Below are 14,495 nucleotides of genomic sequence, written 5' to 3'. Positions count from 1 at the left end.
GCCTTACCGATACAATAAAAAAAAAAACAAAAAAAAAAAAACAGAAGGGTCTTAGATCCAGTGCTTGGAAAAAAGTATTTTGCAGCAATATAAAGAATAATTCCATCCAACATACTGATAGACTACTCCCCTTTAGTGTAGAAAGAAAAAATTATGACACATGATAAATCCCCCCCCCCCCCCCATAATGTTTTATTATAAAACAATGTGCATTTAGACAGGGCTGGATTATAGTTTGGACACCCCACATCCAAAAATTTGGTGGCGGGGGCATAATTTATTACGATACTATCTAAAAACACTGCAGTATTTGTCAATCACTTATATTGTTGTGGTGTCCCAGTACAGGATGATGTGGCCCCATACTGTTCTCCTGCTCTGTCAGGCAGAGTCCCTGCATGTCCCCAGGGTCCCCCATACAGTTCACCATGTTGTACATAGGTTTTGTAAATATAATGTACTGTTGCTTTAATATTTTGGTCACATGATTGTTACCCAGGAGGCTCCAGTGACCAGGTGACCCCCAAGTGACCTATGGGCTCCTTGCACAGCCCCCCTAGATAACCAGGGGAGGAGCTACAATCTCCCTCTTTCCATGCTCTTAGTTCCTGAGATCCAGTGCAGTCAAGTTGTCTCAGTGTGTGTACGGAGCATTGGAGGCCTCAAGCCTAAAGTCTGCAGCCACCTGTCAATTGCAAGTAAGACAAAGTCATCTAATTGTCAGTCATCAAGTCAGTCAAGTCAAATCCACCTTATAGTCACCGTGACCTGCACCAAGGTCCGTCTAACTACTGCAAGTCCCAGAAAGCCTGCGAGGTCCCCCTGTGTCACTGGTCACCTCCTTGGGATATTGGCTGTACTGCATAGACTGTGTCATCTGTCTACCCTCAGTAAAGCTACCATTTGTACGTAACTTGGCATCGGTGTTTTCATTGTCCCTGTGCCTAGCCCAGGACCAGCTGTGGTTAAGGCTAAACCACGCCCTGATGTCACGACAAGAAGGGGTCAATAACATCTGCGCCTTGGGTTATAACATCTGCCCTGCACCTCACACCCCCGACTCCACATTGTCAAATAAACTATTCTCCCTGAGTGATGCATTTTTTAGATGTTGTAGGACTACAACCCCTGACATGTGCATGCTAGGAATTGTAGTAATGAAATACATCAACACTATGGATGGTAGATAACCTGTAATTCTGGAGAACAGAGTTGAGACCACTATACAGTCCCTGGCAAGCATTACTGAACACATTCAAAGTTGGCAGTAGTGATGGAAAGGGGTGGGGCCAGTCCACAGGTGGGTGTGGTTTCAGCAGTCCTGGGTCAGGGCTTAAACAACCCAGAATTCTGTTGCAAATGTATCTTCTATCTTAGCAGTAAATAGAATGACACACAGTACTCAAATGCATAGGGCTGAAGTAGCCTCTCTCCATATTAGAGACAGGTACAGCACTGTTCTTGCACTGTAGATCGTTACAATACAATAATTATTATAATATTATCACTCACATTGATCCTTGTCCCCAATATAGATGACAATGTAAACTCCAAATTGACCTATCACTATGTTTTAGAGTATGAGACAAAACCCAAGCAAACACTGGGAAAACATACAAATGCCTTGTAGATGTTGTCCTTGGTGGGATTTAACCTCCAGACTGTAGTGCTGCAAGGCAACTGAAAACCACAATGAAGATATCAGCCCCATGCCTTCTCCACATCATGGTGCACTTACTGCTGCAGCTTCTACTGGGCTCGGATGTTGGCTCTGCCTTCAGGAGCTGGGGCAAAATCCATGGGGTATTCAGCCAATAGGAGGGACGCATGCCCCCACCCACCTGATGACTCAACACGAAAAATTGGAAGGAACAGGAAGCAAACATGACATCACAGGAAATAAAGAAATCACAGACAGAGCAGTCATGTGACCTAGCTTGGGAACACAAGAAGCAATATATATATATATATATATATATATATATATATCATACAGTAACCACAAAAGTCTATGCAATGCTAGTTTATTGAAAAGTTTTTTGTTTCAAAAGAGAAATAGGAGTGTTACCTGGTGTGACATCTTCAGATGTATCCAATATAAAATAAGTGAGCCAAGGATCAACTCACCTAAGATGGTTGTGCAAAATACCAACACAACACATTTAAAGATATAATCATGCAGGGCTGCTGCTCCTTCCTCCACACACTCCCAGGCATGTCCAATAGACCACAATATCACACACCACTCTCCAACGGAGGATCACAGGCCACTGCCACTGAGGTAGTCCAAAAAAGACTTAAAAAATACTTTAAAATAGATTTATTAAAAAGATTGAGATGTGATGTGATTGGTGTCTTACTTGAAGAAAAAACTGGTCTGGTTACATAACGCGTAGTATGTCCTTTTTGGTAAATCTTTTTAAAAGTTATTTTTAAAGGGGTTATCCGTCCCTAGACATCTTATCCCCTATCCAAGGATAGGGGATAATATGTCTGATCGCAGGTGTCCCGCTGCTGGGGACACCCGCAGTCTCTCCTGCAGCCCCCCCGAGTCATCAGCTCTCCGGAGCTAGGTTTACTCCGTGGCTGATGACTCACGATACAGGGACCGGCGGTTCATGATGTAATGGCCCTGCCCCCTATTGACATAATGACCCGCCCCGTTAATGCAAGTGTTACCACGCCCCCTCCCATAGACTTGCATTAAGGGGGCAGGGCGTGACGCCATGAGGGGGCAGAGCTACATTGTTTTATAATTCTGAATTAAGTTAAGGAAACTGAGGTTAAATTAAATAAAACAAGACAACCAATTGATATATCTGCAATGTGACATGAATAAAGTGCTGCTCCTGTCTATATCAGGGAAAGAGGCCTAGGAGCACCAGTCTCAACTAAACCACAGTTCTAGAGCATCTGAAAATGTATTTGACCTGAACACTAAGCACTATGTTGTGCATTCAAGCTATCAGGAGTTAAGGTTCGGAAGATTATTTTTGCAATCACACTACATGACTCATTAGGTTTTGTTTCAGTAAAGAGGGGATTTGATATATGTTCTAAGAATAGGTTATTTAAATCTGATCAAACATATTTTCTACATTACTTGAATTTCTGTTAGAAAAAAATTGTAATCTGATGTACACTAAAACTAGGTGTAACCAACAAAGTACAGCTCTGCAAATATTGCAGTGGCTCTGTCTATCCAAGTGAATGGGACTTGCAGCAAGGCTCAGACATTCCAAACCTGTACCAAACAACCCAGGAAATGTGGCACTTGCTGTAAAGACGGGGTCTGTTTAGTCAGCCAATCAGTTGGGGTACCAGAGTAGTAGTACCCAACATACCTGATATTAAAGGAGATCTCCAGTGAAAATTTACTTATTTGTACAGGATATATCCTGTATATATCTACAGGATAGGGAATAAGTAGCTGAGCAACCCCTGGGCCCCCCCCCCCGCGATTACCGGCACGGGACCCTGTGTTCAGTGAGGTGCTGCAGCCATTCATATCTATGGGAGCGTCTAAAAGACCCAAGTACAGCTCTCGGACATCATCGGGGCTCCCATAGAAATGAATGGAGCGCATGCCTTCTACCGATAGATGACACACGCTCCTCACTGAGAGTGCCAGGGTCCCGGAGATCGCAAGGGGCCCCAGCGGTCGGGCCCCCCATGATCAGCTACTTATCCCCTATCCTGTAGATTTTTGCTGGAGTTCTCCTTTAATGACCTATCCAAAGTTTAGGCTATAAATTGCAAAGTCCAGAAAACTCACTTTTTAACACTCTGTATAAGAAGTATAATGAACTTGGACAGATACTATTATATAGGTTTAAATTTTGTTTACCATTAATCCACAATACTGTGTATCTTTATAGATGCAGAGTTCTATCTTTGTACTACAGATCTTCCAAATCTTCTGCTTCTCTGTGCACTACAATAAACAATAGTGTATAGTGTAACTGTGGTGCACCAGCTGGGTGTTGTACGCTGGCTGGTGTAATGGTGACAAATAGACAGTCCGTGATGCCAGGGTAGCATTAACCACCACGCTTCAAGGATTCAGCAGCTCTCCTGCAGACTTCTAACTACTCTCCACACTGTACCTAAGCTCTCCTCCACCCCTAACACATACAAGCTCCTCCGCCTACACTATTTAAGGCTAGGCTAGGGGGCATACCATTGGGCATCAGGATCACATGGTTTACTTTGCATCATCACTCCCTAAAAGCACACCTAACATTTATGAAGGGCAACATAACAAGCACATTAGAAATCAACATACAATAAACTAGAGTGCAATACAATACAGTACTGTGAGAAGTGGGGCCCAGCATGGGCACCTGAGGCAACGTTCACCTGACAGGGCCACATTCGGTACTGGGAGACCATATACCAATAGGCGGTTACTGTTTTTTCAACAAACTTTGCATAAATGGGTAGTACACCTATATGTATGAAACTTTGTAATTTATTACGTAAAAAGCGTTCTTCTCCATTTATTAGGGTTATTTTCCTCTCCTTCCTCCCCAATAAAATTCATAATTCTCTCAGAAAAAAGTAGCAAGTCTTTCTTGATAAAGGAGACAGACTTAACTTAGTGAGAGATCAGTTACATGCTGCCCACAGAAGTCTATCGATAATGGAAGGGATGGGGGAAAGAAAGGAGTAGGGGAGTGTGGAGAGAGGCAGACAGAGACTACAGAGAAACCACAAAACCCCAGAAATGTATAATGATTCTTAGATCTTACCCCAATGCTTGATTCACACTACTCAGTACTGCTCTATAATGTCCTACATGTCTTAGCAGGATCTGCCTGCTCAGCTAAGCACTATTGACTTTTTCCTTTAGGTCTTGCATTTGTTCTGTTGCTTTACAATATCCCTGCAATTATGCTGTTTATATAAAGCTGCCAAATGAGTCGATTTATCAATCGACAGGCTACATAATTTGTGCTTTCTGTTTAATAAAACAAGGGAACTGTTTCATAATGGCACATGGCATGAAATGCACAACTTCATTAAAGTGCTGAATAATTAATAACACAAGTGACTTCATGAAGAAGTAAAGACGAACCTCCTTATGAATATTTCTCTAAGGAGCCATGAAGGATTTGCTACAACATTTTACACTCATTACCAACCTTATTAAATGCACTAATAATGTATTTGTTTTTCACATTTGCTTTCAAATTTATAAAAGGCTCTAAACTACAATGTTATTACTGTCTGTGTTAGCTTTGGGTCTGACAATGGTTGGAAACATAATGCAGATACCTCAGAGGTCCACCCTGCAATTATGCTTGGGAAAAGAGAAGGTGGTGGGGGAGCGTGTGATGTGTGCAATGTAATATATCAGGTTGATTTGGGGTGGAAATAAAAGCATTTATTGTTGTGTGCTTTCGTTGTCATTTTGTACATCATTTGAGAAGGAAGATTCACAAAAAGGTAAGAAAAAGCTGTATGTTACAGGTATTTAGAAACACCCTTAAAAAAAAAAAAAAAAAAAGTGCAACAAAAAAATTGGGTAGGATTTCAAGATTGGAGGGATGATCCAGACAAGTGACATGTGCCCCTTGTTATGGTAATCATTAGGGATTAGCAAATTGAATCTGATGAAATCTGAATTCATTACGAATTTCAGGAAAAATTTGCTTTGCAATGAATCCAAATATCGTAGCGATTCAATCGCACGAATCGCTTCATTAAACTCCAGTTAGTGCGGTCCAGGCTCCAGGGCATTTAAGATGGCGGCTCCACATGTCAGGACATGGGGCAAGGAACGCTGGGAAGGCGGGAACACGGGTAGGCGGGATGACCCTGAATCGCATGCAGCCTATCAGCAGCCAGTTTTTTTTACCATTTTTATTACCATTTTACCATTTTTTTTTACCATTTTTATTTTTTTGTAATAGGCTTTTGTTACTGTATGCTATGGTACATGCTATATAGACAAATATTGGATATCAATACATGTGATACAGAGCCATGCCAATCTCAGAGACTGGGAGTGCAGTGGGTTATATAGGCATGCTACATATGCAGATGGAATATCATCATAATACAGTAAACAGTTTGTCCCCACAGTTTTCTTTGTCACTGTGATTTCTAGTTGTGTTAACATACATACATGTGTGGTGTCCCAGCACCAAAAGCTGTCCTGTGGCTTTGGACTGTTTTGGGCAGCTTGGCAGCACAAGTTGTTGGGCCCACCTAAGGCTTACAGTTAGATTAATTATGTTCTCACTTTATTGCAAAATAATATATTTTTCTAAATTAATTCTATTGCTGTTATTTGCATATATGTTATTAATGTGTTACTGTACCCTTAAGAGAGAGCAATGAACCCCATGTGACCCTGCCTGCCAATGGGAACCCCTAAAGTCTCCCCTATGTAGTTTAGTGTGGGGGGGGGGGGGGGGGGGAGAAGTTGCCCCAGTGTCCAGTAGTGTGTAAGCTGAGCAACAGTGAGGTTCAGATGTGTTGTGCTGTGTGCTCCAAGGGAAGGCTTAGCTCAAATCTACTACTTATGGTCATCCTACAAGAATCTCCCATACGGTGGAAGTTCATGCACCAGCGGAGGAGGCTTCAATACCTTGACAGGACCCTACCTACCTGGATTCATCTACCCGTCCTACAAGTTAGTATAAATCCGTTTGGTAAAAGCACCACAAGTCCCAGCAAGGCAACAGGGCTCCCAATGGGTTACACTGCATTCTCTCACCCACAACCAACTGTCTGTGTAATATCATCTGCACCCTGCTCAGTAAAGACAGTTATCCGTAACCTGACGTCGGAATGTTCACTTACTCCCCGTGTCTGGCCCAGGATAAGCTGTCTCCAACCTCAGCCATGTATAGGATAATGGTGCCCTGGCATCACAAACTGATCAGGTATTTCTAAAAACACCCCATGGCTACCACACACGCAGCACCAAAGTTAATAGAAATAACTATCATCTCATTCAGTCAGTCCTTCAAGATAAAAGCCTGCAGCAATATGCTTGGAGCTCAATCCATCTCATTGCAGAAGACAGGTCCCATAAACTTACAATGGCTCAAAAGACTTACAATGGGGCCCAGCCTTGGAGTGAAGCGCAATGCCGTGCGCTTCTCCCGCCTATTTCTACAGATTGGTTGGAGTCAGTATGACATGTCAAAAATTATTTAAATGATCTGCTGCGAATATCATGGTGTCAGATATAACAAGACATTTTCAGAGAGCTAGTGGAGTCCATGCCTAGATCAAAGCTGTTTAAGCAGCATGAGGTAGACCTACACAGTATGAGGAGGGTGATTTTAATATTATGGCTGATCATGAGGAGTGAATATATATACTACTTAAGTGTAACAGAAATGCAGTATCTCTCCCAGAACAGAAAAATAGGGCAGTGCTTGTTTACCTTAAAATGAAGATTAGAGAGATGTGGCAGCTGAGATTAACCAGACTCAAGCTGCGGAAGAAAGTCTCTGTTGTACTGAGTATCTAGGAAGAAACAAAGCAAAAGACAGAAACAAAGATTAATGTCTTATAAGTAGCAATTATAATGACAAAGGAGGAATCGCAGAAAGGGAATTTCCCACTTAGAGGGCCAGTTTTAGACAAGGTGGCCATGAGCAACATAAGAAGTAGGGCCCTAAATGTTTCAATTTAGATCTGTTGTTTGTTATTTCAGTATTATTGCTTGTTTCTTTTGTTGGAGGCCTATTAGAAAATAATGTAAAGCTTCTTGTATGTGCCTTCTGCTTACCTGTTTTAACTGATGTAGCTGGCATGAGATTGGCTCTGTGTTGGTTTGCGGTTCAATCCCTAAAATAATTCTGTAATGCAGCCTGCATTACCCACAAATCCTCTGGTTCTGGGTGTGGTGTTTGATTACTGCTGCTGGTGATATCATTAAGCTGCTAGTACTACCCTGGTCAACTCTTCAGGCTCAGTTTACATTACATGCAGTTTAGATGAATGTCCTTATTTAAAGTATGTTTTTTTAAAGAAATATTGCCATAGGGCAAAAGTGATTTGACCTGTAATTACAACTAACGAATTTTATAAAGATGTGAAGTCTTTAGGCTGTGTTCCTATGTAGAAACTTGACAGTTTTCTTTCCCTATGTTTTACAGCAGTTTTTATGCAATTTTTCAAAATTGTCGTAAAAATAATAAATTTTTACCATGATTTGCACAATTGTGGTAAAATATCACAATTTTTGCCACGATGGTGCGGTATAACAGTAATGATAGTGGGCGTGCATTATATGCCCAAAAAATAAAATAAAAATCCTGGTGTTCAATACTGAGATAATAAATTGTGATGAGCGGCATATGCCATATTCGAATTCGCGATATTTCGCAACTATGAGGACGAATATTCATCCCATATTCGTGGAATTCGAATATTTGTGATATTCGTGATGGTTTTTTTCCATAGCGAAATTTCGCCATTGCGAACCAACAGATGGTAACTAACTGATTGTAGGTATCATTTGATTACATAGGGGCATTCAAGGCAAAGGGAAAGCATTTCAAAAGGGTACAGGATTCAGTAACCTTTTCTGCCCATATACCATTTATTGCCTCTTCTCTTCCATGCCCCTTAGCTGCTCTTTTGTAATATAAGGGTACTACAGTGTCAATACTCAGTAGACACTCAATACTTTAGTAATGGAGTGTACATTGCAAGCAAAAAAAATCGAAACGCTGACAAATTTCTACACAATTGGCATCACCTTCCAAAAGTCACATTTCATAAAACATGGAATGAAAAATGCATGTTTCCAGTGAAAAACAGAGCAAAACATATACAAAACACCAAACTCCAACATTACAAAATGAAGTGGAGACAAATGGCACACAGCACCCTGGAGCCTAAGGCTGGCCCTGCGTTCATCCACAGAGATTACCTAGGACATACTAGTGAATGTTGAAATCATTGTAATAGCATAAATCTTAACCTTTAGCTTGACAGTTAAAATAGATAGCAGAGGTATATTCAGTATCAAAAACACAAGGAAGACATAAGAATTTGAAATATCAGAACGTCTGTGCTGTTTTACCAGGCCGGGGATTGGAACACTGTCTATCTAGTTCTCTTCATGCTTTTTCTGTCCTTTCTTACTGAAAAATCTGTCAGAAATGAGAAATTACTAGACTATTGTGCATTAATCTAATTTTAAATTCATAAAGGTCAACGGAATCCCATACAAAAGTCTTCAGAACAGCAAGGCCAGGACATTACTTTATGGAGGGGGCACAGTTTCTGAGACTGGAGCATCAGCCTGGCAGAGAATGACTATAACAGGAACTCAGATGACTCGGACCGTACCAGAGAGCGGAGTCTAAGGTGCCACTGGTTTTCACAAGAGCCCGCTGCAAAGCGGGATGGACTTGCTTCGGCAGGCGGCACCTAGGTCGCTACCTCTGGCACGGCTCGACCACAAAGGCGGCTGAGGAGATGCGAGGCACAGGAGGGATAAGGCAGCTTGTAGTCTGGATAGCAGAAGGTCAGGGCAGGCGGCACGGTTGCATAGTCAGGACGTAGCAGGAGGTCAATAGGCAGGCAGCAGAGAAGCAAGGTCGGGTCACAAAGCGAAGGATCAGATACACGGCAAGGCAGAAACAGGAATGCTTTTTCTCAGGCTCAAGGCAACAAAGATCCGGCAGGGGAGTGAGGAGGATGGAGGAATATATAAATGAGCCACAGGTGAATCACACTAATGAGCGCACTGGCCCTTTAAATCTTAAAGCTCTGGCGCCTGCACCCTAGGGGACGGTGCTTGTGCCTGAGATAACGACTGTCGGGTCTGTTGCCAGATGGTAGAGAAGTCATGGACCAGCTCATCAACAGTAGGCACACCGGAGGAGACTGGGAGAGGAAGAGGAGGACGGGGATGGAGTCCGTAGACAACAAAAAAGGGAGACAACCTCGTGGACTCGGAATCCTTATGATTATATGAGAATTCAGCCCAGGGAAGAAGGTCGACCCAATCGTCTTGGCGAGCTGAAACAAAATGCCGAAGAAATGTCTTTAGGATTTGATTAACCCTCTCCACCTGTCTGTTGGACTGAGGGTGGTAGGTCAAGGAGAAGTCCAGATTGATGTCCAAACCGTTAAAAAGGGCTCGCCAGAACTTAGAGACAAACTGCACACCTCGGTCCGAAACGATATGCTGAGGAAGACCATGTAAACGAAAGACATGCAACAAGAAGTACTTTGCCAGCTGTGTGGCAGAAGGAAGACCTGGTGTTCGTGCAGGTGCCATCTCTAAGCGCAATTCTTCCTGCCTCTCAGCAAGACGCACATCAATACGTGTGGCCAGGTGGATAAGTTCCTTCTGTATTATGAAGGCATCAGGCTGGTGGGATACTGCTTTAGAACTTGCATGTTTATCTGAATCTACTCTAAATGTGACAGAGCTCCTAGGTATCGGGAAATGTTTTGCACAGCCTCTGTTGAAGTGTAAAGAAGGAAAAAAAATCTGACTACGCCAAACTGATAATACCTCCAATGTAGCCAATCTTTCACAAGTGCTTTGGTGATGTGAATGTGTTGTATTATGTTGATTTATGTAAATTTTTCTTTCATTTTTTTCTTTCTTTTTCTTACCAAATTTTATGATGTACAGCAGGGCTCCTCAAACTGAGGATTCATCCAACAGACCAAAGTGATGCTTGGTCCTCACCAGGCCGACCAATGGAAAGTCTGGACTTCACCATGAGTGGTGAAAGTCCATGCACAATTTTTTAATATTGCTCTGTCTACCTTTTGTCTCTTAAACTGTGTATAAAAAAATTCAAAAATGAGTCAATCAAAGACTATTGTAGTCAAGATCTGTTTATCTTTTCAGAAAAATGCCTTCCCAAGGTGCGCCTCATTAACTTCTGTTATGTCCTGCGCTCCGGCCAGACACGCTCTGGCTTCATCTGCCTGTGGGGATGGGATACACATCGCGGGACGTGCCCGCTTGCGTCCGTCAGCCCGTCACTCACCTTCCCAGTCTGTTATCCCTCCGGTCATCTCGCAGCACCGGTCCGCGTGCCCCACCTCCTAGGGCGCGCACATGCCGGAACTCTTAGAATTAAAGGGCCAGTGCGCCTGTAATTATCACTTATACCTGCATCTTTTGGATAAGTATCTGCACCTCCCACTAACCCCTGCCAGATCTTTGCTTGCCTCAGTGCCTTAGCGAAAGCATTTTTGTCCTTGCTATGCTGTGTTCTAGACCCTTCTGTTCCGTGACCTGATCTTGCTCGTGTGCCGCCTGCCTATTGACCTTCTTCTCTTTCCTGTCCTCACATCTGTGCCGCCTGTCCTGATCTACTGTTATCCAGACCTCGAGTTGCCGTATCCCTCCTGTGCCTCGAATCTCCTCAGCCGCCTGTGTGGTCGAGTCGTGCCAGGGGTAGCGACCTGGGTGCCGCCTGCTGCAGAAAAACCATCCCGCTTTGCGGCGGGCTCTGGTGAAAACAAGCAGCTCCTTAGACTCCACTCCCTGGCATGGCCCACGTCATCTACCACACAGGTCCAGCGGATCCACTACTACCCTGAGTGCTACAGCCTACTGCCGTGAGTCTTACAACTTTTAGGGAATGCCTTACTGGAAAGGACCACCTCACAATCTGAGAAGCACTAATGTACAGTATAAAGGACAAAATGAATCGCTATAGCTTAAAAAGGACCAACATGGTAAAAACATGCTCATGGAGATCTATTTGTGCTTTAGTGACAAATTGGGGGGAATTATTATAACCGTCTGTGGTGGATGTGTTTTGCAGTCAACAATTTAAAGCTGTGAAAGTGTTGCTGTGCGCCATATTTATGAAATGGCACATGGTATATGATAAATTTGTCTGGGCAATATAAAATTAGGGGAAATTACCTACACACAGCCAATTTCAAATGTGTATGACCTATCCTTAATGTGGATGGTCTGTCCTTAGTATAGACCATTAGTGTATGATCAGTAAGGGTTAAACTAAAGATACAGGCAGTTATACAGATGAGCTGCTGTAGCTATGTACACCAAGTGCCAGAGTCCCTATATTGTGCGAATCAGCATGAGTACCAAACTGTTGGACCCCACTGATCAAATATCAATGGCTTATCATGAGCATAGGTTATCAATTATAAAGTTTAGGTACACTACATTATATTTTTCTAAATTACAGTTAAAGGAAGGTCTGATTTATATACACAATTGGTGAGACTTAAATGGGCACTGTCAGATTCGAAAACTTTTTATATGTTGTACATCTTGGCAAAACATTAAAGGGGTACTCCAGTGCTTAGACATCTTATCCCCTTTCCAAAGGATAGTGGATAAGATGCCTGATCGCGGGAGTCCCGCCACTGGGGACCCCCGGGATCTTGCACGCGGCACCCAGTTTGTAATCAGTCCCCGGAGCGTGTTCGCTCCGGGACTGATTACCGGCGACTACAGGGCGGGCGGCGTGTGATGTCACGCCCCCGCCCCCGTGTGATGTCACGCTCCGCCCCTCAATGCAAGCCTACGGGAGGGGGCGTGACAGCTATCCCCAGCGGCGGGACTCCCGCGATCAGGCATCTTATCCCCTATCTTTTGGATAGGGGATAAGATGTCTAAGCACCGGAGTACCCCTTTAACCTTTCTACTATACTTCATAGGAAAATTGTATTTCCTTCTTCTAGAAAATCATGGCTTATAAAATCATGGCTTTGTCCAAGCTGAAGTTCAGGCATGGACAAAGTCCAGTAAGTGAGGGTGGGCTAGCGATCCTCTGTGCTATCTCCTGTCTGATAGGACAGGAGAGAGCACAAAGGAGTGCTATCAGACAGGAGAGAGCACAGAGGAGTCCTATCAGACAGAAGAGAGCACAGAGGAGTACTATCAGACAGGAGAGAGCACAGAGGAGTACTATCAGACAGGAGAGAGTACAGAGGAGTCCTATCAGACAGAAGAGAGCACAGAGGAGTACTATCAGACAGGAGAGAGTACAGAGGAGTCCTATCAGACAGAAGAGAGCACAGAGGAGTACTATCAGACAGGAGAGAGCACAGAGGAGTCCTATCAGACAGGTGAGAGCACAGAGTAGTCCTATCAGACAGGAGAGAGAACAGAGGAGTACTATCAGACAGGAGAGAGCACAGAGGAGTACTATCAGACAGGCGAGAGCACAGAGGAGTGCTATCAGACAGGAGAGAGCTATTAAAACATTCATAGCTCTTAAATGGGGTACTCAGGTTATTAAAAATTATTGTTCAATCAATCCCTGTTATAGAGTTCTAAATAAATGTAATATGCTTTTATTACCCGTTCAGTCCGATTGTGCCACTTCCAGGAGCCTCTTTTGGACAGCAAGGGGTCTAAATCCCCTCTTCTCTGGTCCTCTCTATCTCCAGTTCAGCTCCCTCCCTGAGTAGCCCCCACCCTCCCGAGATGGTTACAGTGCTTACTAGGGGGCCTGGCTTGATGCTGTGTCCCCTAGTAAGCCTGGCCCCTTAACATGTCAATACTGCACGCCTGACCTAACTTAGTTCTTACTAACAACCAGGGACTGTGTGGGGAGAGGCGAGTGCAGCATGAGAGAAACCAGAGGCCGGAGCTCTCATTCCTCCTTCCTAGCCAATAAGAGAGCCTGGGCTCCTCACTTAATATGGCCTCCTGCACTGCCAACGCCTCACAGCTGCCCAGGACTCACGCTGCCAGCACCTGCATGGCCAGGTTAGAAGTTCCAGGGCTTTCTCAGGGGTTAGGATGCAGGGAATGTGTGGGGGCCTGCACTTAGAGACCCCTCCAATGGTGATGCAAAAAAGAGGAGCGGAGCTGTGATGCAGAAAAAGCCAGAGTCTCCCTCAGTGCACCCGCCTCTCCCTGCACAGACCTTGCTGCGGGTGGCGGTAACTTCTCCACATGGCACGGAAAGTGGCTAAATCCCCAGATCGGCGCTAACATCCTGGGACTGGCTCCTTCTCCTGCTGCCGCTCCTTCTGCCCCTTAGCTCCACTCCTCAGTGGTGGAGAGTGGCTTTCTGAGGGGCTAGGAAGAAATGGGTGTGTGATGAGAAGCGCTGGTACAGTCAGCTGTAAAGGACGCAGTATCTTGAGGGATGCAGGATTTTATACAACACTAAGTCAGTGCAGAGCCGCATTGACTGCCAGGAATTGTAGTCTCCTGGCGGAGCGCAGTCAAATGACAAGTGCAATGTGCAGATAAGCTCACTGGAGCCACAGGAGATGGCACGAATGGGCAGGATGGATGCAAGTAGGCATTTAAGGTATCCCTGAGGCTGAGGGATTTTTTTTTTTTTTTTGATAGCCGGATAATCCTTTTAATGCACCCCTAAGTTCAACTTCAAAATGGCCATTGGTCCATCATTACACTTTTCACAGCAATATGTTGTTTGTTGATGATCCAATTCAAATTAATTTTAACATTTTTGGTGGATAAAAAAAAAATTAAAATTATTCCTCCGTAACAGCATCCAATCCGATATCCATGAAAACATTTTTTTTTTTTTTAA

At 43.8% G+C, this 14,495-nt stretch overlaps 1 long non-coding RNA gene across 1 annotated transcript; it reads right to left on the bottom strand.

Annotated features, from left to right (window-relative positions):
- Positions 1-3,847: 3,847 nt before the first annotated feature.
- On the bottom strand, positions 3,848-9,124 carry LOC130357963 (uncharacterized). Its single transcript, XR_008889342.1, has 3 exons — positions 9,053-9,124; positions 7,403-7,485; positions 3,848-3,934 (listed from the first exon to the last, which is right to left on the bottom strand). It is a non-coding gene; the product is annotated as an uncharacterized LOC130357963 (long non-coding RNA).
- Between the last annotated feature and the right edge of the window lie 5,371 nt (positions 9,125-14,495).

This window comes from Hyla sarda, chromosome 2, assembly GCF_029499605.1.
Source record: "Hyla sarda isolate aHylSar1 chromosome 2, aHylSar1.hap1, whole genome shotgun sequence".
NCBI classification, from domain to species: Eukaryota; Metazoa; Chordata; class Amphibia; order Anura; family Hylidae; genus Hyla; species Hyla sarda.
This window is presented reverse-complemented; position numbering and strand designations above follow the sequence as displayed.